Source organism: Podarcis melisellensis (genome assembly GCF_964234715.1).
Source record: "Podarcis melisellensis genome assembly, chromosome: 4".
Classification (NCBI taxonomy): Eukaryota; Metazoa; Chordata; class Lepidosauria; order Squamata; family Lacertidae; genus Podarcis; species Podarcis melisellensis.
Genome location: NC_138531.1, coordinates 58,669,249 through 58,695,538, shown reverse-complemented (window position 1 = coordinate 58,695,538; position 26,290 = coordinate 58,669,249). Strand labels below are relative to the sequence as shown.

The 26,290-nt window shown below is 40.6% G+C and overlaps 1 long non-coding RNA gene across 2 annotated transcripts; it reads left to right on the top strand.

The window, feature by feature from the left end:
• Nucleotides 1-349: 349 nt before the first annotated feature.
• LOC309367707 lies at nt 350-16,592 on the top strand. 2 transcript variants are annotated; one of them, XR_014167299.1, is made up of 3 exons: nt 350-392; nt 3,708-3,874; nt 16,147-16,592. It is a non-coding gene; the product is annotated as an uncharacterized lncRNA (long non-coding RNA). The 2 variants fall into 2 exon arrangements; XR_014167300.1 differs by lacking the exon at nt 16,147-16,592 and adding an exon at nt 15,369-15,477.
• Nucleotides 16,593-26,290: the final 9,698 nt, after the last annotated feature.

The following is a 26,290-nucleotide window of genomic DNA, read 5'->3' as shown; positions in this document are numbered from 1 at the left end:
AACTTCTGTTCCTGTAAACCTATAAAGGCAGGTTCTGCAAGAAAATACACAATCTTATGTAGAAATGTTCACTTTGGTAAAGTACTGGGTCAAAGCTACTCTCAAATTTCAAGTTTTATGCTGCATGTGCAGGGGGAAGAGGGTGTAAATTATGAAATGTCCTAAAATATGAATAAGTCATGTGGAAATAATTAATCACAGGAAACTCATTAAAATTAAAAGTGTATTTTAAATGGTTTCTTGATTGAGTACAAATGCCTCATTAATTAAGAATGCATTGACTTAAGAACACAAGTGATGTCAAAAAGAGAATAATGACTGACATGACATGGAATACAACATGCTGTGTGTTCTCTGTCTCAAACACTCAGGAAGAACAGTCTCCACAAAAGGTCAGTGGATGCATAAGATGGAAAGCTCTTCAATGCCTCTTGATTATTTTAAAGTGCCATTGTACACAGGGATGTTGGGTAGAATCATAGGATCATTGGGTTGGAAGGGAACTTGGAAAGCATCTAATCCAATCTACCACTGCAGGCAGGACCAGCAATGCTGGATGCACTCTGTTTAAGTTCCTCAAGAGAAGAAGACCCAACCACCTCCCAGGGCAGTCTGTTCCATTCTGAACATTTCTTCCTGTTAGCAAGTGTAGCTCTCTTTCCCACTGAGATTGTCTTGAGGTATGACTGTATTCTACTGGTTCTTTCCATTCCGTTTCTGTTATGCTCACTAGATCTGTGTTCTCCTTTATAGCCAAGCATTCCAGCTTGCCCATCTTAACTTTGGGGCTTCTAGCATTAGCATAGAAACATCGGCACATGGTGTCCCTTTCTTTCCATCATGTGCATGTTTTTCCTGTCACCATTTGGCCTCTTTGACTGGCTGTCATGTTCTGCTGTAGGTTCTTGGCCTCTTTCCACATGGTTCCCCTGGGGGGTAGGGAGAAAACATTTTCATCCCCATCCCTTAGGAATGATAAATCCTGAAGTGAATACTACTCCCGCTTCTGTTGGCTTTCCCCCAGAGATCATTTTAAAAAGAGTTCTATCAACTTCTTGCTGTGCAGAACCAGCAGTTAAGTTCCATTCTGTGTTCCTCTAATGCCGCTGCTCCTTGATGTTTGTAGTTGTTTTAAGAATATTTCCATTTGAGTATGAATCTTTCAGGATTGTGTGATATCACCCTACAGATGACAAAATATAAAGGAAAATCTATGTGTTGTTTGTTAGATTTGTCATAATGTTTAGTCACTGAAGTACTATACACATTTCAGTAATGCCCAACTCCCGTATCAACTATACATGAGCAGGTTTTAAGTTCTGGGGGGAAATATTTGGCTTGATAGATTAACAGAGCACTACTGGTATTGCATAAATATCAATAGAACTTGTACACAGACCACTTCTGAAATGATTCTGCTTCCTAATTGCAACCAGAACTAAGCTGCAAGTTTCTTTAACATTCACACTATATCAAAGAACTTGTTTCCCAGTATGTAACTAAGCAACCAAATGTCCTTGTGTCTTCCACCAACCAAAGGCTGGCCATGCACAACGCTGCATATCAAATATGTGTCTGTTAAGCCATAAAGATCAGGCAGAACAATGGAAATGTGGATGCATGCATTGTAGGAGAAGCTTTTTGGAAGGACTTTCTAGGTGCTCCAATTTTCCACCAGATCTTTATCGTTCTATTAACATGACTTTTCTGGGGGAAAGCAATTGCCCATTTCCATGGTGTACATCATATTTGCAATGAACTATCTCTAGTGTGTGACACTTTGTAATAATTGGCCTAATCTTTATTAATTTCTCTGATGTTCATCGTAGTAACATTAATCATTTGATGCACTTTTGGTATTAATTTGAATGTCATAGGTACTTTCCTAGCAGTTCCATTGTAATTCCAGATTAATTAATTTACTGTTCCTGCCAATTTTGATTTAAAAATTAGACTTCTAGTACAAAATCCACCTTGGCAGTTACTTCTTCTTTTTTACATTTTTAATTGCTGGTGCAAATGCCGAGGGTATGGTTATCTTGTGCGGCTCCTGTTTCAACAAGAATTTCACATTTTAATTTTATTTAAATGTCGACACAACAGAAAGTCCTTGGGGAAATTGCATATATACTAAAAGTTCAGATTTGGGACATGTCAGGGATCTACACCCTCCACCCTTTGTATCTCAGGGAGCCTCTTCATACCCTAATGAAGAACACCCATAGAAGGTGAATTGCCAAAGTTCTGGTTATAAGGGGGTGTACTGCCTAGCAAAAGCAACCAGGAGATTATGGCTTGCTGAAGCAGCCAGTATGGTAAGACTCTTCTAGAACTTAGCTGCTGGTGAAATTAATGGGGGCCCAAAGACATGAGCATGAAGAGATTGCTTGAATTACATTATCCATGAAGAAGTGGAAGGAGATATTACTAAAGGATAGAATTGGCTTAAGATGTGGCTTAAGGTCTAAATGTAATAGTAGTTGGAGAACATGTTGCTGAACTTTTGTGAATGCAGTGATTAGGATTCATCCATTATTCTGCTGAATTTACCATATTGGTTTGCTGACAGTACTGGATTAGTTTGCTGACATCGATATATTTGTGTGGATGGCAATAGTATCACAGGTTAGAACAGAGAGTGGCTTGGGAATCTGTTTACTGCTTTGCAGAAAGTATTATAAAAGGAACAGTTAAAAAAGGAACACCAACCCGTTCCAGTTGTTTTAAATTTAAAACAAGGTGATACATAGGCTTTCAAAAGGGACGTCCTGGTAAGTTATTCCAGGACAGTCTGCCTGTTCTGTTGGTGAAGACTTACCCTGGACTAACAGGAAAAGGTCTATGGCTCACCTGTAAATGATGATCAGAGGGACAGATTATCCCACTTTATTGTAGGTGTCAAGAGCAAGCAGTGAGTCATCATCATTTGATAATTATCTCCTCTTGTGGCTAGAGCCTTGTGAACAGATTTATTGTAGTTGAGGTGACATGGACAAGTTTATTGTAGTGGAGCCTTCTGAGTGTACTGGGTCGTACTTGTCATTAGGTGTACTAGATCGTACTTGTCATTATTGCAATGTCAAATAAAATTGAGTTGTCTCATATCCCTTTGGTGGTTTTCAACCCTTAAACTATCCTGTGTCAGTGCTTTTACTGCTTCTCCTTTCTACCTCTTTTCCCTGCTTCTGCCCACAAGAAGACAGTAATGATTGCATCATGAGATTGTACATTCATTTAAGTGCAGGAACTCCCTGAATCTATGGTATAGAACTGCTTCTAGTAGACAAAACATATAATTTTGAGTCCAGCTCTTGTTTTTGACCAGCTGCTGGAGGGGGCTTCCCACAGATATCTGGTTAGCCACTGTGAGGATTACGAACCAGACAGGCCTTGGGTCTAATCCAGAGGAACTTTTGGGCTCTTATCTCAGAGTGTGGGGAAACAGGGAAGAAACAAGCACTGGGATTCTAAGTAACTATCATCTTCAAGTATAATAAACTCCAGGCCAGTTTATGCCAGTCTCCTTGGTGATGTCCACCAAGAGAGAGTTAAACGCACAGGCATTTATTTTATTGGTCCAAAAATAAATGCTACAAGTAGGCAGAAATGAAAGTGGTGTGGGTTTACCACTTTCTCCAGCAATGATGGCAGGAGCTGTCTCTGACATATTTTATTCCCTAAAAAATGTTTTCTTTTGCTTTTGGCAGTGGTAAATATGATACAGAAGCATTATCGCCGGCTCCTGGAAATACACTGGCAAATTGATGGCATTTGACCATCAGATGCTTACTTAAAAAGTAACTGCTGGAGAAAATGAAGGAGAGCTGACTATCTATGAGGTTTATTGAGGCGGCTGACATGCTACAAAAGGCAGGTGGGCGTGAAGCTTGAATGGTTTACAACCAGCAATAACAAGACTGAAAATACATCTTAATCATGTAATCTCCCACCACGTGATCCTATGTCTGAGGTGAAGGTGATGGGGATCATTCTGTTAGGGCAAGCTGGTGCCTTTCCAGGCAGATTACTGGGCATGTTAACACAGAAGAAAAAGGATTGCTTTGCACATGACGTAAGGGAGAAAGGAGGTTATGCAGCACAAGTCACAGGAGGAAAGAGATCAGCCCCAGAGCCACAAAGGCTGGGACATGTGGAAAGCCTTGTGGCTAATCAGGGTCTACCTGCAGTGAATTTACCTTGATTTGTCCAGAGGAAATGTGAAAAGGAAAGGGAAAGTGTCTCAAAGAAAACAGTTTCTGTTGAGATAAAGCAGAATTGGAAGCCTTGGTCTAAAAGTTGTATTTGTGGATTAAGCATGCATGGGATTATTTTAGATTAAGTTTTTTTTTTTGTATCTCTGTTGAAAGCTGTGGTCTGTCCTAAGCCTTTTGGACAGGGCACTCTGAAAATGAAAACATAAAGAGTTATACGTGTATATCCACATAAGGTCCCAAGCTGGGGATTTGGACACAGAAGACTTTGTCAAAGCAGGAAGGGTCAAAAGAGGCCGCATGAAAGGCAGACAAGTGATTCTTGTAGCAGCTTTTAGACTGCTCTCTTATAGTGAGATGTTCTGATGTCTTTGTTTTCATTTGCTTTAGAGTAATCTTAACTTTTTGTAAACTGGCCTGGAACTTGTTAAAAGTATGGAGTATTAATCCCTAATGTGCATAAAAGGTATAGAACAAATATGTAAGGTATCCTTGCTAAACTCAAAGGCTTTTCCTAAGTCCAGAGTTGTGTTTCAGTTATTTCACAATGAATCCCTGACAATGTTTTAATATTGTTTTGGCACTGCTTCAAAGAAAGAAAGCTCCACAGTATATGTTGTGCATCAAGCCTCTTCATGTTAATGGCTGGGACCACTTATTATACTCAGAAGTGTGTCCCACTCAGTTCAATAGCACTTCCTTCTAGGTAAGTGAGGATAGGATCGCAGGCCGATTAAGACGAGGATGAGATCAAGTTTGGGCTATAAAACTGCTTTTGGCCTTTGGTGAAGTGCAGGGCTATTCTATGCATTTTTACTCAGAGGGAAGTCCCACTGTGTTAAATGGGACCTTCTCCTGAGCAAGTGTGTGTTTAGAGTCACTTAACATGAGGAAAACACCACTGGAGATTGTCTTCTGTAGCTATAAGCAGTCAGGAAACAGAGGACATCCTCAACCATCAAGGCATTTCTAAAAAAGATGAAAAGCAAAAATACATTGATTGCTTTCCTATATGACAGCAGCTGTCCTATGTACATGTGTAATTCATAATGGAATGAACTGACAACCTACAACTCACTGATTTATAGATACGAGACATGTGATACTCTGGATTTTTAAAAACTAAATAAATAACCTGATAAATACATAAATAAATGGACAAAGCATTTAGGGTGTGTGGCTCAAGCTACTAAGAACACTCTTTAGCCATCCAGCTAGTACTCTTCTTGAAAATAGCAATTTGTTGTGTAACTTAATTTTTCTTCACTCTGCTTGTGCACTTTTCAAGTTATTTCATCATCAGCCATTTTTTTCCAAGAGAGCAGAGATTCTGGACAAAATCTCTTTTAGTTTAACCCTCAGTGGAGATTTACAGGTATGTGCAGTAGGAGCAAGAAATTGGGCCCCGTAATAACCAAGTTATTAGCATACATTGTTAACTAAGAGGATACCTTTGAAAAGTGTCTACAAACAATGAATTGCCATTGTTGATTTTAAGTACAGTATTTTAGTTCCTTGCATTTTGGATCCCCCAGTGTTTGATTTTTATGCCTCTAGATCTCTCGCAGCTTTGTGGCATTGAATGAGCTGGCAGATACATTGTGCATGGCCACAAGCCTCTACTGGGGGAAGGTGTGTGTGTGCCTTGCTTAAAATTACTCCTGTATTACTTCCTGTATATAGAAAGCTGTGACATCAGGGAACAAATGATTTGACATGCTAGCTTTCCACCAGCTTTGCAGGCAGATGGTATATTAAGAGATGGTATATTAATATGGTATATTAACTAATGGTTAAGAGCCAGGAAAAAATTGTGCAAATTCTTGAGGATTCTAACTCTAGCTCCAAACTAGATGTTAGTGAGAAACATGATGGTTAGTTTCAAAAACTTAATTTACCTCACATAGGATTAGTGTTGCAGTGAAGCTGTTCCTATTTCATTATTAACGGTACATTTCTTAAGCAGGTAGCAATCTTTTTAGAAAGGACAACTTATTGAAATAGGAACTTTGATGGTGGAAAAGAAACTTTCTTTCTTATGAAAACCCCCCCTAGTGGATTTGCGGAGATATAGAGGTCTGGGAACTGTACCTTATTGGGATTTTTTGTGGTTCAATTGTTTACATTCTGGACTTGCCTTTCTCATGGATTGAAAGACTATTTGACCTTGAACAGAGGCAGCTGGGGAATGAGTGGCCCAGGGAAAACAAGAGCATCTAAAGCTAAGGAAGCTTTAGCTGAGGAAGCTAAAGAAAAGAAAAAAGATAAGAGAGCTGGGCAGCTTGTTCAAACAACGTTGACTCATCAACGCAGATCTTCGGTACCAACTGTGCTGACGGCGCAGGAGGAAGAAGTTGAAACGCTTGCAACAGAAGATATGGCAACTGGAGGAACTGATCCAGTCTTGAAACAAATTTTGGAACAACTGGCACTTTTGAATAAGAAGGTGGACGATCAGTCATCTAAAATTGACAGAGCTACATCTACTATCAGCAAGTTAACAGATCAGGTTTCCCAGCATACTCAGGCTATTGAGAAATTGCAAGGAGCTACGGCGGAGAACTACAAATTAGCTGCGGAAGCCAATCACAAAGCTGAGCAAGCGTGCAAAAAGGTGGAGGAGATCAAAGGGGAAGTAAGACCTCTGAAAAGACAGGTAGGAGAACAGCAAGCCTACCTGTCAATGGTGGAACTGAAAAGTAAGGAATGTAATCTTAGGCTGAGGGCCGTCCCAGAGCTGGAGCAGGGCAACCTAGAGGAATTTTTGACGCAGTTGTTTTCTAAATTTTGGGGGGTTGAGGAAGATAAAGACTTCAAAATTGTGACGGCCTTCAGATTGGGAAGATCGGTTAAGAAAGACAAGTCCAGAGACTGTTTGGTTTGTTTGAGAACAAGAGAGGAAAGAGACAAGATATTAGGCCAACATTTTAAAAAATCTCTGGAAGTTGAAGGCAAAAGGGCAGAAATTTATAGAGATATTCCTAAATATCTGCTGGACCTTAGAGCCTCATATACAGACTTGGCTAAATTGTTAAGGTACAACGCAATCCCTTACAGGTGGGAATTTCCTCAAGGTTTATCATTCACTTATAAAGGAAAGAAGGTAAGAATTAAAACACCAGAGGACCACCAGAAGTTCCTACACGACAACGAGGAGGACCTCCAAAAGAGAGCTGTAGATTCCTGGCCCCCACCACCGGGATCACCACCAAGACCCGTACCATCTGGAGGCGGACCGGCACCACAGCCTTCGGGAACGGAGGACAAATTGGATACCCAACTGTGATATTCAAGAAGTAGACCGGGATGTCTCTACAGCTTCTTAGTTGGAACATAAATGGCGGGAATTCTCCAGAAAAACGGAGAAAAGTATTTCATATTTTGAAAAAAGAACAATTGGACATTATTTGCCTGCAAGAAACACATGTGACAAGACTCCACAGAAAAGTGTTAATTAACAAAAGGCTAGGCCAAGAATTTATCTCATCGGACAAAGTTAAGAAAAGAGGAGTGGTGATATATGCAAAGGAGAACTTGTCACCAAAATTTGTATTCAAAGATGAACAGGGTAGAATTTTGGCAATTGAAATTCAGACACAAGGAGAAAAGTTTTTAATTCTAGGAATATACGCCCCAAATGATGGAAAATCGGAATTTTTTAAGAAGCTGCATGAGACTATGCTGGACTATTTGGATTACAACAACATTATCATGTTGGGAGATATGAACGGCGTCGCCTCAGTGAATATGGATAAGTCGCAAAGTGCTAATATAACGAAAGACGGCAGACTACCAAAAACCTTTTTCGAAATGACTGACAATTTGGATTTGATTGACATATGGAGGATCAAGAACCCTCTAGGGAAAGAAGGAACTTTCTTTTCTGAGGCCCACATGACATGGACGCGAATCGACCAAATATGGATAACTAGAGGGCTGGCACCTAAGACTAGAAAAGCGGAAATCTGCCCAAAAACCTGCTCCGACCACAACGCTTTGAGAATGGAATTGAGATTAAATACAACCGGATCTTTCAGATGGAGAATGAATGACGCTTTGTTAAGAGATCAGGAGATTGTTAAGAAGGCCCAAAAAGTTTTAAAGGATTATTTTGAAATAAACTTAAAGACAAACGTGGAAAAAAGAACAATCTGGGACGCAAGTAAAGCAGTTATGAGAGGGTTTCTAATACAGCAGAACACGATTAAAAAAAGGCTCTGGAATGAAAAGAAGGAGAAGATCTTGGAGAAAATAAGAGAAGGAGAGAAAAAACTGAGATCCAGGCCTAAATCAAAGGAAGTATTGAGAGAAGTGAAGTTTTTCCAGGCACAATATTCGAAACTGATAAATCAAGAGGTGGAATGGAAAATTAAACAAATGAAACAAAGAACCTTTGAATCTGCTAACAAGTGCGGGAAGTTGTTGGCTTGGCAGTTGAAAAAGAGACAAAAGCTTAACACAGTTACAAATCTAGAGATTGAAGGGAGAATGGTTCAGAAACCCGAGGAAATTAGAAAGTGTTTCCAGAGATATTTCAAAGAACTTTATTCACAAAGGCCACAAAAAGGCTCGGAGGTGGACCAATTTGTCATAACTAATGGATTACAAAAAATACCCCAGGAAATGAGAGCAACCCTGAACTGTAATATTACAATCCAAGAAATTGAATGCGCCATTCAGAACCTCCAACTGGGCAAGTCTCCGGGACCTGATGGACTTACTTCCAAATATTACAAGGCATTGAAGGATTCATTGATACAACCATTGTTGGAAGTTTGTAACCAGATTATGGAGGGGAGGAAAGCACCGGAAACGTGGAAAGAAGCTTTCATCACGTTGGTATTAAAATCAGAAACTGAAAAAACTCAACTTAAAAACTACCGTCCTATCTCACTCCTAAATGTGGATTACAAAATTTTTGCTGACATTTTGGCAAGTAGGTTTAAGAAAGTATTAAATGAAGTGATTCATAAGGACCAAGCAGGCTTTCTCCCTGGCAGACATTTATTTGATAACACAAGAAACATCATTGACATTTTGGAATTTTTACAGATTAACTCAAATACAAGAGCGGTGTTGATCTTTATTGATGCGGAGAAAGCCTTTGACAACATTTCTTGGATGTTTATGAAGAAAAATTTGGAAAGGATGGGAGTAGGGCGGGGGTTTGAAAACGGAATAGAAGCAATTTATTCAGAACAAAAAGCTAAATTGATAGTAAACAACGTGGTGACAGAGGAGTTCAAAATTGAAAAAGGGACACGACAGGGGTGCCCTCTATCTCCTCTGTTGTTTATTTCAGTCCTGGAGGTGCTATTGAATATGATTAGAAATGACCGGTTGGCACAGGGAATTGTGGTCGGAGAGAAACAATATAAACTGAAAGCATTTGCAGATGACTTGGTATTAACATTACAGGAGCCAGCCTCTAGTACTAAAAGAGCGTTAGAATTAATTTCTGACTTTGGTCGGGTGGCGGGATTCAAGTTGAATAAACAAAAAACTAAAGTTTTAGCAAAAAACTTGACAACTACTGAAATAGAGGAGTTCAGAAAAGAAACAGAACTAAATGTGGTTAAAAAAGTAAAGTACTTAGGGGTGTACCTGACCTCCAAAAATTTGAATTTGTTTAAGGACAATTATGAGAAATGTTGGTCAGAGACCAAAAGAGACTTGGAAACATGGTCAAGACTGAAACTTTCCTTGTTGGGTAGAATAGCTGCTATAAAGATGAATGTATTGCCGAAAATGCTATTTTTGTTTCAGGCCCTCCAGATCGTGGATAAGGTGGAATGTTTTGGAAAATGGCAGAGGGATATGTCTAAATTTGTCTGGCAGGGCAAAAAGCCCCGAATAAAGTTTAAAATACTAACAGATGCGAAAGAAAGAGGGGGGTTTGCCCTGCCGGACTTGAAGTTATATTATGAATCTGCAGCCCTCTGCTGGTTGAAGGATTGGATTTTGTTGGAGAACACCGATGTCCTCGACCTGGAGGGATTTGATAATGCTTTTGGGTGGCATGCATATTTGTGGTACGACAAGGTTAAAGTTCATAAATCGTTTAAAAACCATATCGTCAGAAGGGCAATTTTTATGGTCTGGTCAAAATATAAAGACTTATTGGAGAGTAAAACTCCGAGGTGGCTCTCACCGATGGAGGCCAAAGCACGTAAAAGACTCAATATGGAGGCCCACTGGCCTAAATATTGGGAAATAATTGAAAAAATTGGAGATAAATGGAGGTTGCAGAGTATGGAAAAGTTAAAAAACAAGGTGCGAGATTGGTTGCATTATGCTCAAATCCAGGAAGTTTTTAAAGCGGACAAAAAAGTGGGTTTCCAGGAGGAAAAATCGAAACTAGAGACAGAGTTGCTTGAGCCAAAATCTAAGTTAATTTCGAGAATGTACAACTTGCTGCTTAAATGGAATACACAGGATGAGATTGTTAAATCCTCCATGATAAAGTGGGCGCAGGACTTGGGGCACAACATTTTGTTTGAAGACTGGGAAAGGTTATGGAACACCGGAATGAAATTCACGGCATGTAGTGCCTTGAAGGAAAATATTATGAAAATGACATACCGGTGGTACATGACCCCAGTCAAGCTTGCAAAGATATATCACCTGTCTGATAATAAATGTTGGAAATGTAAAGAGGAGGAAGGGACATTTCTACACCTCTGGTGGACCTGCCCGAAGGTGAAGGCCTTCTGGGAGATGATACATAATGAACTAAAAAGGTGCTTAGACTTACCTTACCCAAGAAACCGGAGGCCTTCCTCCTGGGCATGGTAGACCAGAGGGTGGCCAAGAAAGATAGAACTTTTTTTATGTACGCTACTACAGCAGCAAGGATCTTGATGGCAAAGCACTGGAAGACACAAAATCTACCCACATTGGAAGAATGGCAGACGCAGCTGATGGATTATATGGAACTGGCTGAAATGACTGGCAGAATTCGAGACTCGGGAGAAGAAGAAACGGAGGAAGTTTGGGAAAAATTTAAGGACTATTTGAAAAAACATTATAAATTGTATGAATGCTAAAAAATGCTTCTCTCTAGGAAATTATAGCTTCAGTATCGGTAAATCTTTGAATTGGTAAATAAGGCACAACAAGACAGAAGTGGTGTAAAGAAATAATTTTATTGTGTTGAAACTAAAAATTAATGGGTTCGGATTGAAATGTCTAGAGACCAGATAACACGATAAAATGGAAGATATATATTATGTTTAAAATAAGTCAACAAATTGCTGAGGTTTTGGTTTTACAGAGAATGCAGAGTCCGGAAGAGGGGGGGAGTCCACTAGATTTATGGAAACATGTATTTGGAATTTGAATTTTGTATATTATAAACTTAATAAAAATTATATTAAAAAAAAATAAAAAAAAGAAAGGACAACTTTATTGGCCATTGAAGCAGAATTTCTCAAGTTTGACATTCCTTGGTTCTTAGTTTTGAAAATATCCTAATAACTCTTAGCATTTATGTAGTGCTTTAGAGAATCCAAAGTGCTTCACATATGTCTGCTTCATAATGCTATGAACCTCTTTTCCCTTGCCTCAGTTTGTTCCTGTCTGACCCTACCAGTTAAACTGCACATATCACAACAATATTCAACATGCTTTGTTACTACTTAGAATGTGTAGCTTTGTTTATTACATGTAAGACATGTCTTCCTTATTTATGAGCACAGAAAGGTTACTAAAATGAGTAACAGAAATATATTTATACTTTCCAAAACTTGGATATAAGCATAAGAGGAAATGGAAGTAGGCAATGATTCAAGCAGATGGGAGATCATACCAAAAAGGGGTGTGGGCCATCAGGAAACAGCAAGCAAAAACATGTTTGTTGACATTTGGTAATGCAACATAATACACAGTGCTCTGGAAAGAAATAAAGAAATTTTTTAATATGGTGCCATACTATAGCCAAAACCATCTCCCTTGTCCTTGATGGATTACACAAATTTCCCTCTGTCTAAAAGCCCATAATTTCATTTCCTAGACCCCAGAGTGATGTGCTTCTTCAGCATGACATACTTTCCTATGGCCTTTTATTCTAATTTTCTATAATTATGATCATCATTACTCACTGTGACAAGGGGCACTACTGTCCTACTTCTGCCATTCTGCTCAGTTCAGACAGGGCACCCTTCTAATTTGCCATGGCCAGTGATGATATCACCCTGGTGTGCTGACTGTCAGGAGCCTATTCAAGGAGGGCATTGATGGATGGACAGCTGAAGCACAGGAGTGGATGAGCCAAGCCTGCTGTGGCATCCTCAGAAGAGCCCTTTTCAAGGAGGGCAGGAGAACCCTTCCACCTCAAGAAAGAAAAGGAAACTGGAGGCAAACAAACTGTGTTAGCCAGGGAGGCTGACCCTGGTCACAGGACAGAGAAGCTTTCCAGGCTGCTCTGGCTTGGTCAGGGTAAGGCAAGCTGAATCCTACCTTGTCAATGATGTTAACTCCCTTGAAGTAACAAAGACTTGGTGAGGACAGAGAGCCTAAACCTTAGTGGTGTGTACTTCACCTGGAGGAAACTCATCGATCCATATGAAGTAGAAATCTTCTCAGTTCCCAGCCCTCAGATCATGCTATCCCATAAATCAGGCTTCCTCAACCTCAGCCCTCCAGATGTTTTTGGCCTACAACTCCCATGATCCCTAGATAGCAGGACCAGTGGTCAGAGATGCTGGGAACTGTAGTCTCAAAACATCTGGAGGGCTGAGGTTGAGGAAGCCTGCCATAAATAATTCAGATGTTCCATGATCTATCTCCTGTAACCAGCAAGGAAAAACTATGCATGGATACTGGCCTCATTTGTATCAGCACATTGCAAAAAAGACTAGTGCTCAGTATGTCAGTTGACCCAGGCTGGTAATTGAGTTTAAAGGTGGGATGAAACTGCACTCATCCTCCAAGCGCCAAAGGATCAGGGTTGTGGCCTGAGCAACTAGAAGAATACTGGATTGAAACCTAAATAACGCTGACAAATGCAGGATCACAGAAAATGGATTTGCCTAAACAACAAAACCAAGAACTTACTTTCTCCATGCCTCCCAGAAACCCAGAGCAAGAGCATTTGTTTAAAAACAATGGCAACGGACAGCGCTTCAGTATATGGGAAAATAAATGTTTGGACATACTGACAATAAACAGGACCAGATGCTATGCATCAGTTGCACCTGACAATCTTGGAAATGACTCCTGGGAGAACATTTCAAGTTAGTCAGAAGAAATACAAAATTGTTAGACACCAGATCAGTACTTCAACTTCTGCAGTGTTAGCACTTTAAGGTAGAGAAGCTGCATCCAGATTTATACCATTTGAAGATTTGGCAGGTAGCAGCCAAGAAATAGAATTCATCTTCACTGGGCATAATAATACGTCTAAAGATATCTTTCTATAGCAATTGTGCCATCTCATTATGATCCGTTATCCACTTTCATTTCTCATTCCATCTATTATTAAATTAGGTTGTTCAACAATGTAGCTATTATGAAGTTATGGACTTCCATGTCCCCTTTCAAGGCAAAAAGGCTCTCCAAGATTTTGCAATTTGGAATTTCAGGTCTGCCACTGCAGCTAAAGTGGATGATAACAAAATGCAGCTTGATTTACATTTCAAAGCTTTCACTGAATATAAAGCCGCTCTATTGGCCTTTAAGCACTATATCATCTGTGTCAGGCATATTTAAGCAAATTGTTGGCTCTCTTAATGCCATATTGAACACTGCAAACTGCTGATGTAGTCTTTATGGCTACATCGTAAGCTACATAAGCTGAAATTGTGTTAGTCTACATAGTGTTTAGCTATGCTCCTTAAAGAAATGGAGCTATCATTTCTACCTGGTTTTCAGCATTGTCCAGCTATCTTTGTCATTGTTTTGTCATTATCACCTCTTTTCTGATGTCCTTCTAGTCCAGCACTCTGTTCTCACAGTGGCCAACCAGTTGTCCATGGGAAGCCCATCAGCAGAATCTGCTATTATGGGCTGTGTCCATAAGACACTGGACTCCTGATTAAGTAAAACACAGAGTCCCAAAACCATAGAACTTTGCTATTTTTCTCCTTCAGTAAACATGGTTAGTTCTCTTGTCAATATTTATATGTATAAGTGTTGTCACATTTTGCCTGTGCTGAATGATTATCTAGGTGCTTCACCAAAGTGCATGTTTCTGCATGAAGACCTTTCACCTGCTGAATTCACAGCACTGATGACTTGTTTGGGTTTAAGGAGCAGGTTGTCTCCCGAGACAGATGGATGCCAACAAACCAGGAACTTGCCACACCCTGACTCTCCAAACAGCTGGTCAGCCCTTTCCAAGTGTCAACCATCTGTTCAACAATGCCTAGAGTTCTGAATACAGGATTCTGTCCCCATCCCCGCTTTCCAATGCCGAATTCTTTAGTCTGTGCAAAATTTGATCAAGGGAGGTGATTTTCCAATAGAATTCTGTTAGCTCTCAGAAAGATCACTTTTTCTGGTTTGGAATGATTGCAGGCTTAGCAAAAATCTGTGACCATCCCAAGCACTATATTGACATAGGGCTACATGGGAAATAATACAACATTCAAACATGTAACAGTGTCTGATCACTATAGTAAAAATGGAGCAACTGCAATGAAAATATATATAATTTTCTTTCATGTTCATAACCATGTTCACACCTTGCCTGTGGGGAATGGACATTCATGTGTTAAGCAAAAACAGATAACAGGGAACACGTGTTGAGGTAATTGCCAAAAGAGGCTCTGGTCAACACAAGTAATCATGAAAAAATTTTCAGAAGACAGGTTGCAGGCAGGGATATAAGAGCAGGCAACAATATAACAGGAGTCAAACTTTCCCCATCCATTGATATGCAAAATGGGAGAAGAAAGATTGGTTCTTAGCAGCAATCTAATAAATCCAGAAATAAGTAAAGTGGTAAAAATTCAATGATGTGTGAGTTAAATGTGTGAAAGAACATTTCTGTCATTTCAGGATTCTGTTCCCATTTGTTGCCAAACGCCTCATACATTTTGTGTTTTATTTGTTAAAATTTGATTTCTTCTCATTTGTTTTTGTTAAAATCCCATTTCCTTCATGTCTTGATACTTTTGTTTCCTGTTTATTTTTTGTTCCACTTTTTGTCACCTGCAGACATCCGCCCAAGGTCCAGGTTGGACAGGATCCTAAACACCAACAAAACAGCAGAATGCAACAGATGGGCATGATTTGACTTCTGTTTGTGCCTATTAGTTTCCCTCTGGGTTTGTTTTGGATCAAATGGAAATTCAACTGAATAGACACCATTCAATTCTATTTTCCATTTGTCAAATAAATACACACTCCCACTTTTTCTACTTCAGAAAGCATGGCTATTTCTCTGCTCAGTATTCATATTCATAACTGTGGTGACGGTGGTGGAAATGTGGATGTCCCACCAAAGTTAAACAGTAGTGTTTATGTGTTGAACTGGTACCAAAAGAAGCCAGGTACACTAAAGGGGAACTTGTGGCACTCTCAATGTTTCTGGGCTCCTACTTCAGTCAGACAGTAGGGCCAATGACCAGAAATGTCACACCTCTATCCGGACACAGTGGAGTCCATATGCTCTTGGAGGGCAACAGGTTCCCCATCCCTGGGGTAAAATAAACTTGCTGGAGATAATAGACCAAACACTAATTCATAAGTGTCTGTCTCTCTGTGTTGCCTGAGAAATGGAATTGTTGAATTGAAGAAAAGAAAAAAAACTTACTTCAAGTTGATTGATGTCTGTGTAACGACTTTCATCAGCAATGCTCTGAAACAAGATTAATGCTACTTTTCCCCTTTAGAGGTAGACAGGTGTTATCTTTTCCTATCAGATAGTCCTTGTTCATTCACACTGCTGGAACTGGGGAAATGATATGAATTTGACATACAAATTATGCATCAGTTTTTCAGAGGAAGCAGAAATCGTGTCGATAAAGGGAACTGCATATCAGTAACCAATAGGAAGTGAGGAAATACAGCCTGTAAGCTTGAGCCCCGAAGGAGGCTGATGGACAGAAGTATATGAGAAGCAGGAGAAGATTTTCATGTTATCAACTGTACCTAGAAGCACTGTTTTGTATCTAGCATAGTGGCGCCATGAGAGATGGCAGAGGAAAGGGAAGAATGGCCTTGGTGAGAGCTTGTTTGCAGTACCCCCTGTGCATGAACATCTAGAATCTTTGCCTATGTAGAAACAATAGCCTGTGGTCACTTCTTTCCAGACTTGAACGTGGAAGTGATTTCTTGTGCTGTTGTCGTTTTGTTCCTTATTCCAAAAAACCCAACTTCCTTTACTTTCTAACAACATCACAATGTTTGAGAGGAATGGTAGAATTTTTGGACAAAGATAATCACTTTTGTGTTTTTCCCACACTGTCTGCTGCACTGTAAAATGGTATAAACTACTTGCATTGTAACTTTCCTTGAATTCCCAGTGACTATGGAGTACCACAGTGACAAACGATAGTATCTGGGTTTGCAGCAGTAAATTGCAGATTGTAAGTGACGGCTCTGAACCTTCAGGAAGTGTAGCAGCATTCATTTATATGGGTCTTAGTAAATGTGACATAGGAGGACTGTCCGAAAGCTAATTGAAGTGGCACAACTATCACAGTGAAGCTGGTGAAAGCTCCATGATCTTGCTGTAAAAATATGATTATGTCTATGACTGCAAATGTAAAGTCATTGCTGCCCATTAATTATAAATTATAATGAAGATCACAGTTTGCAATTTTTGCAGAATGGAAACCTGAGCCAGCTCAGGTCATCATTAGATAGCATTTGACCAGGGAATTCATATGACATATGCCACAATGCCCTGCATATAATTTGAACTGATATGCTCTGGGGGTACAATTACTCTGTGATCCTGAAGTATATAACCTTGCACAGTAGAGAAGTGTTTCTCCAATGGAAATTCATCAGCAGTGACTTTGGAATGATGATTTGTATTTTAATGCACAACTCCTGCTGATAACTCTCATCAACACTGTTTGTCTCAGAAACATAAAAGGAAAAAAATTCACACTGATTTAAAAGTGATCATAGATCAGCAAAGAACATTATCTCTGAGAAAAGTTGCCAAATCAGAATCTATTCATACACCTGATTCTGAACAAGTTAAAGCTGAATAATTTCTCTAGCATCAGTCTCAATAACATATTCCATGCTGAGGAATTAGAAAAGACTTTTGCCAGAGTCAAAGAGTTTGCTTTCAGCTAGACATGGGCCTTTAAAACATGCCTACAAACATTTTCAGCCAAGGCCTTCTGTTGGGGGGAAGACTCGTCATAAAGAGCTCTTGAGAGGCAATTACATTTGACACATGGTCATGACAGTCAGGCTTGGAACCATTTTAATCTGATTTCAGTTGAAAGTTTCTTCTTTCAGACCTGCCCTGAGCCACTGAGAAATGGGAACTAGAAATGGAAAGCTACGGATAAATAAATATTCCAATTTAGGTTGTCCAGCGGCATGACCGCCAAGACATTCCCTCAGTCTCTTAGCCCAGTTCTGTGAACTGCCGCACCAGTCGTCATGACTGCAGCACAGCTAATGTTGAGACAGCACAAGAGAGCAGCCCATTCTGCTGTGCCAATATTGTGAACTGAAATGGTTCAGCCAGAAAAATAGGTGTTACCGTGACAGCCATGGAAAAATACGCAGGGATGATACACAAAGCATGTCTGTTATTTTCAGATCAAATGTCTGTACATTCAACAAACCAAAGGCTTACTGCGTACAAGAGCAGGTATCTTTCTTGCTCAGATAAGCGAGCAAGCCTTCTTTAGAAGCTTTTGTGAGGGACCCACTGGGCTATTGGAAGAAAGGGCTATCCAGGCTGGTGTGGCTACTTGTGTGAACCTCTTATCTGACAAGCATGAATACATGTGCCTCAAGTTCTACAGGTTCTGTAACACAGAAAAGGGGTTAGAGTGACAGTCTAAGACAGCAAGCAGGTGGTTTATATAGAGTTTTAGCCACTGTCATTCAACTAGAGTGGGAATACTGATATTTACCAATTAAAAGGTTTGCTTCCAGTGTTCAAAACTGTTCACATATAGATCAACTCAGCAATTCTTACAACAGCAGTGGGAAGCAGACTAGAATTATGATCACCATGTTGCTGATTGTGGGAGGCTGATAGCAGATAATGGTTTGCTTAATACCGCATAGTAGTAGTGGGTTTGTGGCTGGTGTATGGTTTGAGATGTCATGGTTTCATATTATTTATTGAATTTATATACCACCCTGTACCCACAGGTCTCAGGATGGTGCACAGGGTAAAACCAGAATATAAAGCCACAAAGTACATAATCAAAATAAAAACAACAACCCAATGTCCCCCCAACACATTTTAAAATGGCATAGGATGTCAATCAAATCATCTCACTCACATATCTCACTCACTTACACATTATGCAAGCCCAACTCTTTGACCAAGAGCAAGGGTGGTACAGTGACAAGAGCCTAGCTCAGAGCACAAGAAAAGGCTATAGTTACTTTAATTAGTGGCTACTTAAGCCATTCATGAGCCAACTATACTGGTGAACTTCTACTAATAGTTAGTAAGTCATTGGAGTATGAATGCTATTGACACACAGCACAGAAGGGTGGATTTGTCATGTAAGACAGAGTGTAGCTGTAGCAACAACAGATAGCAACAAGAAGTATGTTTCTAGGACTAGGATGCTGCTTGCTGTCCTCCTTATCCATGATTCTGTTCATTGGATTTATTCAGTGATATTCTTTGATGTTCTTTCTCAGCCACACAAAACTGTTTTCTTTTCCACAACACCTGTGCAGTGTATTTATTGGAGGCATGGGTTCAGTTCATATGCTACTGATACAGTACAGTAACTGCTAAAAAACAAACAACAACCAACCAACCAACTAAACAAACAAACAAACACTTGCTTCCATGTGGGTTAATCTCACTTCACAGGAGTAATGTCTGAAGCGCGCGCGCGCACACACACACACACACACACACCACACAAGAGGCAGTAGCCCCATTCCACTGTCCTGCTTCATTGCCAGTCTCCCTGGCCTCTAGGGCCAGAGAGGGACCAGTGGCAAAGCCCTGCAGAACATCCCCTCTCCTTCCAAGTCAGTAAGAAGGGAGGTGTTCCACCACCCAGTTTTGCTGCCAGATGAGAAGTAAGATTTCTCCTCCCGCCTGGTGGCATGGCAATAATTGTAAGGTGGTTCACAACATGATTGAAAAAGTCAATCATAAAAATACATACTGTACGTGTAACATCCACAAAGCAGTAAGTATTTTTTGTAATCAACAAATTATGAACATGGAAGCCTGATGGATCTGTGAGGAGAGAGTATTCCACAAAATGGATGTCACCACTGAGAAAGCCCTTCTCCATATCGTCATGAGATGTATTTCTGTAAGAAATGGCATACTGTGTGGTAAGGAGGGCATCCTGTGATGTTTGAAATGGTTGGGCTCATCAATATGGGGCATTCTCTCAGACAGCCTAGTCCTGAGCTGTTTAGCATTTTGTAAGCTTAAACTTGGCTTGATAGCAAATTGGCAGCCAGTACAATTCCTTCAGCACAGGAGTGCTTAGCAGCACATGACCTTTTAAAGTAGTGAATCATTTTAGTTTAGCAGTTAAATATACAGTAAGTGGGAGGCATGAATCTTAAGTGACAACTATTAGGTGAGTATGTTAGCATAGTTGGGGCCTTTTCAGTGGTAGCACCTCAGTTTTGCAATGCCCTGTGTAGATGAGATGTATTATCATAGTTCAATGATACATTCCATCCAGATAGAGGGACTCAAGGAGAACTTGGAACAGGCCAGGTAAGAGGTGTGGTCTGGAGAGAGTCCCAATGGCTGGATAGTGAAGGTTGCTTTCAGCACCTAATAGGGTCGCCATACGTTGGAAGCAGTGTCTGAGCGGAAATCAGCAAAATGTCTGGGGAAATCTGGTTGTATGGCAACCCATGTCGGCAACCCAGCTCACAACTTTGCTCAGAAAGCTCAACAACTTTTGTGTCCAGATTTTCGGTGGTTCTTCTTCTTCTTCTTCTTCTTCTTCTTCTTCTTCTTCTTCTTCTTCTTCTTCTTCTTCTTCTTCTTCTTCTTCTTCATTGTATTGCCACCTTTCACCAGCAGTTACATTACAGTCACAGTAATTGGGTGGGTCCTAAAACCATACATCTTGGGTGCCAAAGGGCAAGGTAAAGTAGTGTGCCTTCAGCATTTGCTGAAAGCTATGAAAGCTATATAGTGAAGATAGCAGATATGCCTCTGTGAGGGAATTCCACAAATTATGCCATTTCAGCACCATGGGAAGACCTCCTTATTTTCTCAGGCCTTTAAATTCATTCCTGATTTAAACACCTTTGTTTTTTTATGCTGCTTTCATATGTTTTACTGATCTAATTGTGTGTTCAAATGTGTTTTTCCCCTTTCCTGTAAACCACCCTGAGAACATGGTGAAAGGGTGGCATATGTATATTTTAAACAAACAAAAATAGATCCTGTGCTAATGACGACCAAACGAAGTCATTTAAAAAACAACAACAACAACTGAAAATCTGAGGCAGAATATATATTTGGCTACCTAGTCCTTCAACATCCGTTCATTTTATCACAGGAACTCCAGTGTGAAATTTGAAGTGATTTTTGCTGGAGGCAGGGAGAGGCAATGCTAATTAATAAACAGTCCTAAATGACTGTTAACTTGCCCCACTCAGTAGCCTTATCAACAAACAGGCAGGGAAATGTTTTTAACCAAGATCACCTACAAACCACTTGCCTTTGAAAAGGGTTTCCTTTTCTCTTCCCCAGACAATTCTTCTTGCCCATTTTCCAGCTAGAACTGATATTGTACATGGCCCAATAATGTGCAAAGCGAATCAGACTAACAAGAAACAAAGGCAAGTCTTATTTTTTTCCGGAAATGAAATCATGGCCTAGTTCTATTTCCTGACCCCGGGCAAATGATTGACATTGGAGTAGACGGTGACCTGCTTAGAGTGGTTTAGTGTGTCAACTGCCACCTGGTTTTATGTCACTGGGCATGTAATGAAGCTGACTAAATAAGGCAGAGCTAACCTAGAAAAAGACATCAGACTTAAGTTATATTTTTAGGCTGATTTCTTTTCACATAAATTTAAATACCAACTGGAGTCATTCACTATGAAAGACCGTGCTGGCTTTCTTATGCTATCAGGAAAGATTAAGGGCTCAGGTTGGTTACGTGGTGTTCTGGCTTCGCCTGGCAGATCTCCTTGGTTGGAGCTTAAAATGTGTAGTAAACTAGGCTACTTTTCTTCTTAGATGCATAATGCAGCGGATGGGTCCCTTTTATGTGACATTTTGCTCCTGGAAAATGCAGGGGAAAGCTTGCCTTTCCAGGCAGCGTCAGCACCAATAACTAGGCAGACGGCAGCTTTTGACTGGCGACAGCAAATATTAAATCTATTTTTATTAATGTAATTGGAGTGGTTTCAGGATTTGGCAAACCTACTCCCTGCTTTTTGAAAGACATGGAGAAAGGCTGCATCTTATGGGGTGTGTCCTATATGAAAGGCTACGTTCTCTTCCTGAGCTTATATTATGGCTAGATTTTTCTGCACGACTCAGTCCTTATTACAGACTGAAAAGGGAATGCGGTGTTTGGGTTGAATTGTCCTGTGGCAATATATTGTCTCCTTGAATTCCTAACTGCACATAAAAGGCTGCGGCCGCTGTTTACCTTCTCCAAATAGTCCAAGCTCCAGAATATTTCACTCCTGAAACACACTACCTGGGTTTGTAGTATCCCATGAAGTTGATGTGAATTAATGGGGTTGCCTCCTTTTTCTTAGCCCCTGAAACGTATTGTGTGCACCACAGAGACTAAATGGGGGTGGATACTCATTCAAGATTACTGGTCTCAAGCATTCCAGGCTTGTCTGTTACCTCCCCATCCCAACCAAGATAAATAGGCACTGGGGAGTTTGGTACACTTTCAAAGCAACTTGCTAAGCTGCTCTCGGAAATGGAATATTGCATTATATTGTGGATAGCCAATTTGGTACCCTCCAGATGTTGTTGGAACCCAATTCTTATCAGCCCACCTTGCATGTCCAATGGATGATGGGAGTTGTAGTCCAACATTATCTGGTGGGCATGATTTTTGTTACCCCTGAGATATATGGACCATCCTTGCTTAGAATAAGTAGATGTAAAAGAAAAATAAGTATGAGCATTGAAGCCCACACATAACTAGGTGAGTGGTTATTCACAAGGCTTGGTTTGTGCTTGTACTCAGTGGTATGGAGCCCTGGTACCTCTTATTTTGCTGCCCATGGCAGCCATTTTCTGCTGGCACCCATCAGACCCAGTATCTCATTTTTACCAAAAATTAAAAGACTGACTATTTGTATGTCAGAACTCAGACTCATAACTCTTGGCTACCCTGTGCACAACCTTTTTCGAGAATGTGGTCCCATATGGGAAAGTCCCACTCGTGTTTTGAAGCCAAATTTCTGGATCTTGGCATGCAACAAAGGCAAGTGCAGAAGCCAAAGCTTCGTTCTCACACCCTTCAATTTCAGTAAACGGTGAAGCTATGCGCTGTGCAAACTGATGGTGATGATGATTACTATTATTAATACCCTGTCTATCTGGCTGTGTTTCTCCAGCCACACCGGGTGGTTTCCAGCAGAATAGTAAAAACACGACAAAACATCAAATGTTAAAAACTTCCCTAAACAGGGCTGCCCTCAGATGTCTTCTAAACATCAGATAGTTGTTTATTTCTTTGACATCTGAAGGGAGGATGTTCCACAGGGAGGGTGACACTACTGAGAAGGTCCTCTGTCTGGTTCCCTGTAACTTCACTTCTCACAGTGAGGAAATCACCAGAAGGCCCTCGGAGGAGGACCTCAGTGTCCGGGCTGAGCGATGGGAGTGGAGACACTCCTTCAAGTATACTGGGCCGTGGCTGTTTAGAGGGCTTTAAAGGTCAGCTCCGACACTTTGAATTATGCTTGGAAATGCACTGGGAGCTAATAAAGATCCTTTAGGACCGGTGTTAAATTCTAGGTTCAATCCTTGGCATCTCCAAGTAGAGCTAGGAGAATCTTCTGTCTTAAATACTGCAGAGCAGCTATACTGCAGAGCAGCTACTGGTAATTATAGGCAACATTTAGCCAGATGGACCAATCAAAAGTCTGATTCATCAAAAAGCAGCTTCCTACATCCCTATGTCCTAGACTTATTACTTTTGATTCTTTAAAGCATTCTTAAGAAAACTAAGTTTCTTGTCCAGATGCATGTACAGTGGGAAGAGGGTATTTATACACTGGCGTATGAAGGGGGCGGGGGAGCGCGCCACATTGGGTACCATTTGGGGAAAAGGTGCCATTGTGGCTGTGCCCCTGGGACATGCAACCCTGGGACATGCGCCATGCCCCCACAGGCAACGTGCCAAACTGATGCACCACACCCCCGGGACACACGCCAGGCCCCTGTGGGTGACACGTCACTCCCCGCCTGTTGTCCACTCCAGGGGCTGCAGCATGTTGCTCCGCCACTGAGTTCACATATTACAAGAACTGGAAAATATGTGTGAATTTCTAAAGAGCCCATTTGGCTGGATGTAGCAGGATAGACTGTACACAAAGTAAGAGCCAATGTACATAAATAAGTGATTATGTAGCTCTCACAATGCGGACTGCTGCAAACTTCCATTTGGAGATTATCAGCATCACTACCCAATCCTACTTCCTCCAGTTTTCACTGAACACAAGTATACACAAACAGATTACTGGGGTTAGGGGGTGGGAGCAGAGAGCAATTGAAAGCAGCCAGTGCTTGTTCATGTGCATCAGCAGAAGTCTTGGCTCACTCCTCTTTGGGTTACATGTGCCCACTGTAAACTGCCTGCTTAACCCATGATACAGATTCTGCTTTAGCCATATATACATTTTCCCCATAGAACAACAGTCCTATTCAGACAATGCTCAGCAAAAGAAGAACATGGATACAGTGAGGCTGTAGGGCCATATGTTTGGTACCTTATTTTTCCAGTGAGACTGAAATGATTAGATTACAAATTTTGCATTCACTTCCAATAAATCTGATTAACCTTGCAGTCTCAACCTTGCATTATTAAATGGTTTCTTTATTTTTCCTAATCCCTGTATGCATTGAAATATTGTCATGAAAAGAAAATATAAAAAAACATTAAAATAGGTATATTATACAAATAGACACAATCAAAAAAGTCATACATTCTATTAATTAACAACTTAGATAATGGAAAATATTTTATTACAAAAGGTGGTGTTATGGTAAATATATTTTCATTTTATTTTTTTAAGTCTTATTTTATGCCTACAGCATTGTTACTCTGAAAGTTCCTTGGCTGGCAGTATCTCCCCTGAGTTGGTGATTAAGCCGATTAAGGTTTTGAAAATGGTTACTTGAATGTCCCATTTTGCATGAATTTTTCCTGTAACTGTTAGCTCTCTATGCAAAAATAACTATTATGCCTTTCTTTCACTGTCAAAGATCTGGTTCAGTACACCAACCCAAATCCCATAGTGTTGTTTTTTAAAAACACACACACAAATACAAAGCACAGTAACAAAAAACCCATACCCCTCCCCCAGTTAAATGACCATAGATTGATTAATTGGCAAAGACCTGAGAGAAGAGGATAGATGATGGATGGATGGATGGATGGATGGATGGATGGATTGCCTGGCACCTAAAGCTATGTAATGAAGGCACCAGGTGAGTCTCCCTGGAGACAGGATTCCACAAGTGGGGAGCCACCACAGAGAAGGCCCATTTTCATGTTGCCGCCCTCCAGACCTCTCACAGAGGAGGTATACAAAAATGGGTCTCAGCAGGGTCAGTTCATATGGGGAGGGATGGTCCTTGAGGTGTGTGGTCCTGAGCCATTTAAAGCTTTATAGGTCAAAAACAGCACTTTTAATTGGGTCCGGAAACTAGTTTGCAGCCAGCGCAGTTGGGTCAGGATTGGTGTAATATACTCAAACCGTCTTCCTGGCAAGCAACATGGCCGCTGAATTCTGCACTAGCTGAAGTTTCCAAGCTGTATTCAGAGGCAGCCCCACACAGAACATGTTGTCATGATTTAACCTAGAGGTTACCAGAGCATAGACAACAGAAGTTAGGCTTTCACTGTCTAGATAGGAACACAGCTGAGCCGCCACACCAGCTGCAGCTGATGGAAGGCACTCCACACCACTGAGCCCCACTGAGCCTCAAGCAACAGTAATGGGTCCAGAAGTACCTCCAAGCTCCCTCCTTCAGAGCAGGCCTCCTCTTATCCATCTGGTTTTGGGAACCACTACTAACAGTTGCTTAGTCTTATCTGCACTGAGCTTCAGTTTATTGACTCTTATCCAGCCCATTACTGAAGCAAGACATTGGTCCAGCACATCCACTGCCTTACCTGCAGATGTAAAGGAAAGGTAGAACTGTGTGTCATCAGCATATTGCTGATCGTTGGGTGTAAGGCACCATTTGCCAAATCTGCTTTCAAAATATGACTTTTTTTCTGTTTCCAGTCCCACTCTTTTAGTATAGTGTTGATCCCATTTTGAATTTGGAATAGGATTTATTGCTTTTTTCAACATGTGCAGGGTTAATTTTTGTTTGTTGTCGGTGCATGGCTTCATGATGCTGCCACCACTCCCCTCTGGCGTCTTCCCATGTAATGCAGGTGGCTGCGATCATATTACAAGGAGATTATGAAGGGCTGCACAATCTTTAAAACGTGTGTCTCGTTCTGTCCATCATGGTCATTTCAACAGCTCTAGCTGCTTCACAAAGTGGATGTTTCCAAATGATAAAATACAAAAATGACTGGAACCATTCCAAGAAGTTATTAAAATAATGGAAGTTCTCTAGGATCTCATCCCCATTATTGGCTGCTGTTACTTCTGAACTGAGGAGCTGAAAGAATCGAAGGACTTCAGAAGGTTTAACTTTTCTCCTAGACTACTAGTCTTTCCAGTGCACCATCAACATTTGCAGTCCAGTGCAAGAGAAAATCTTG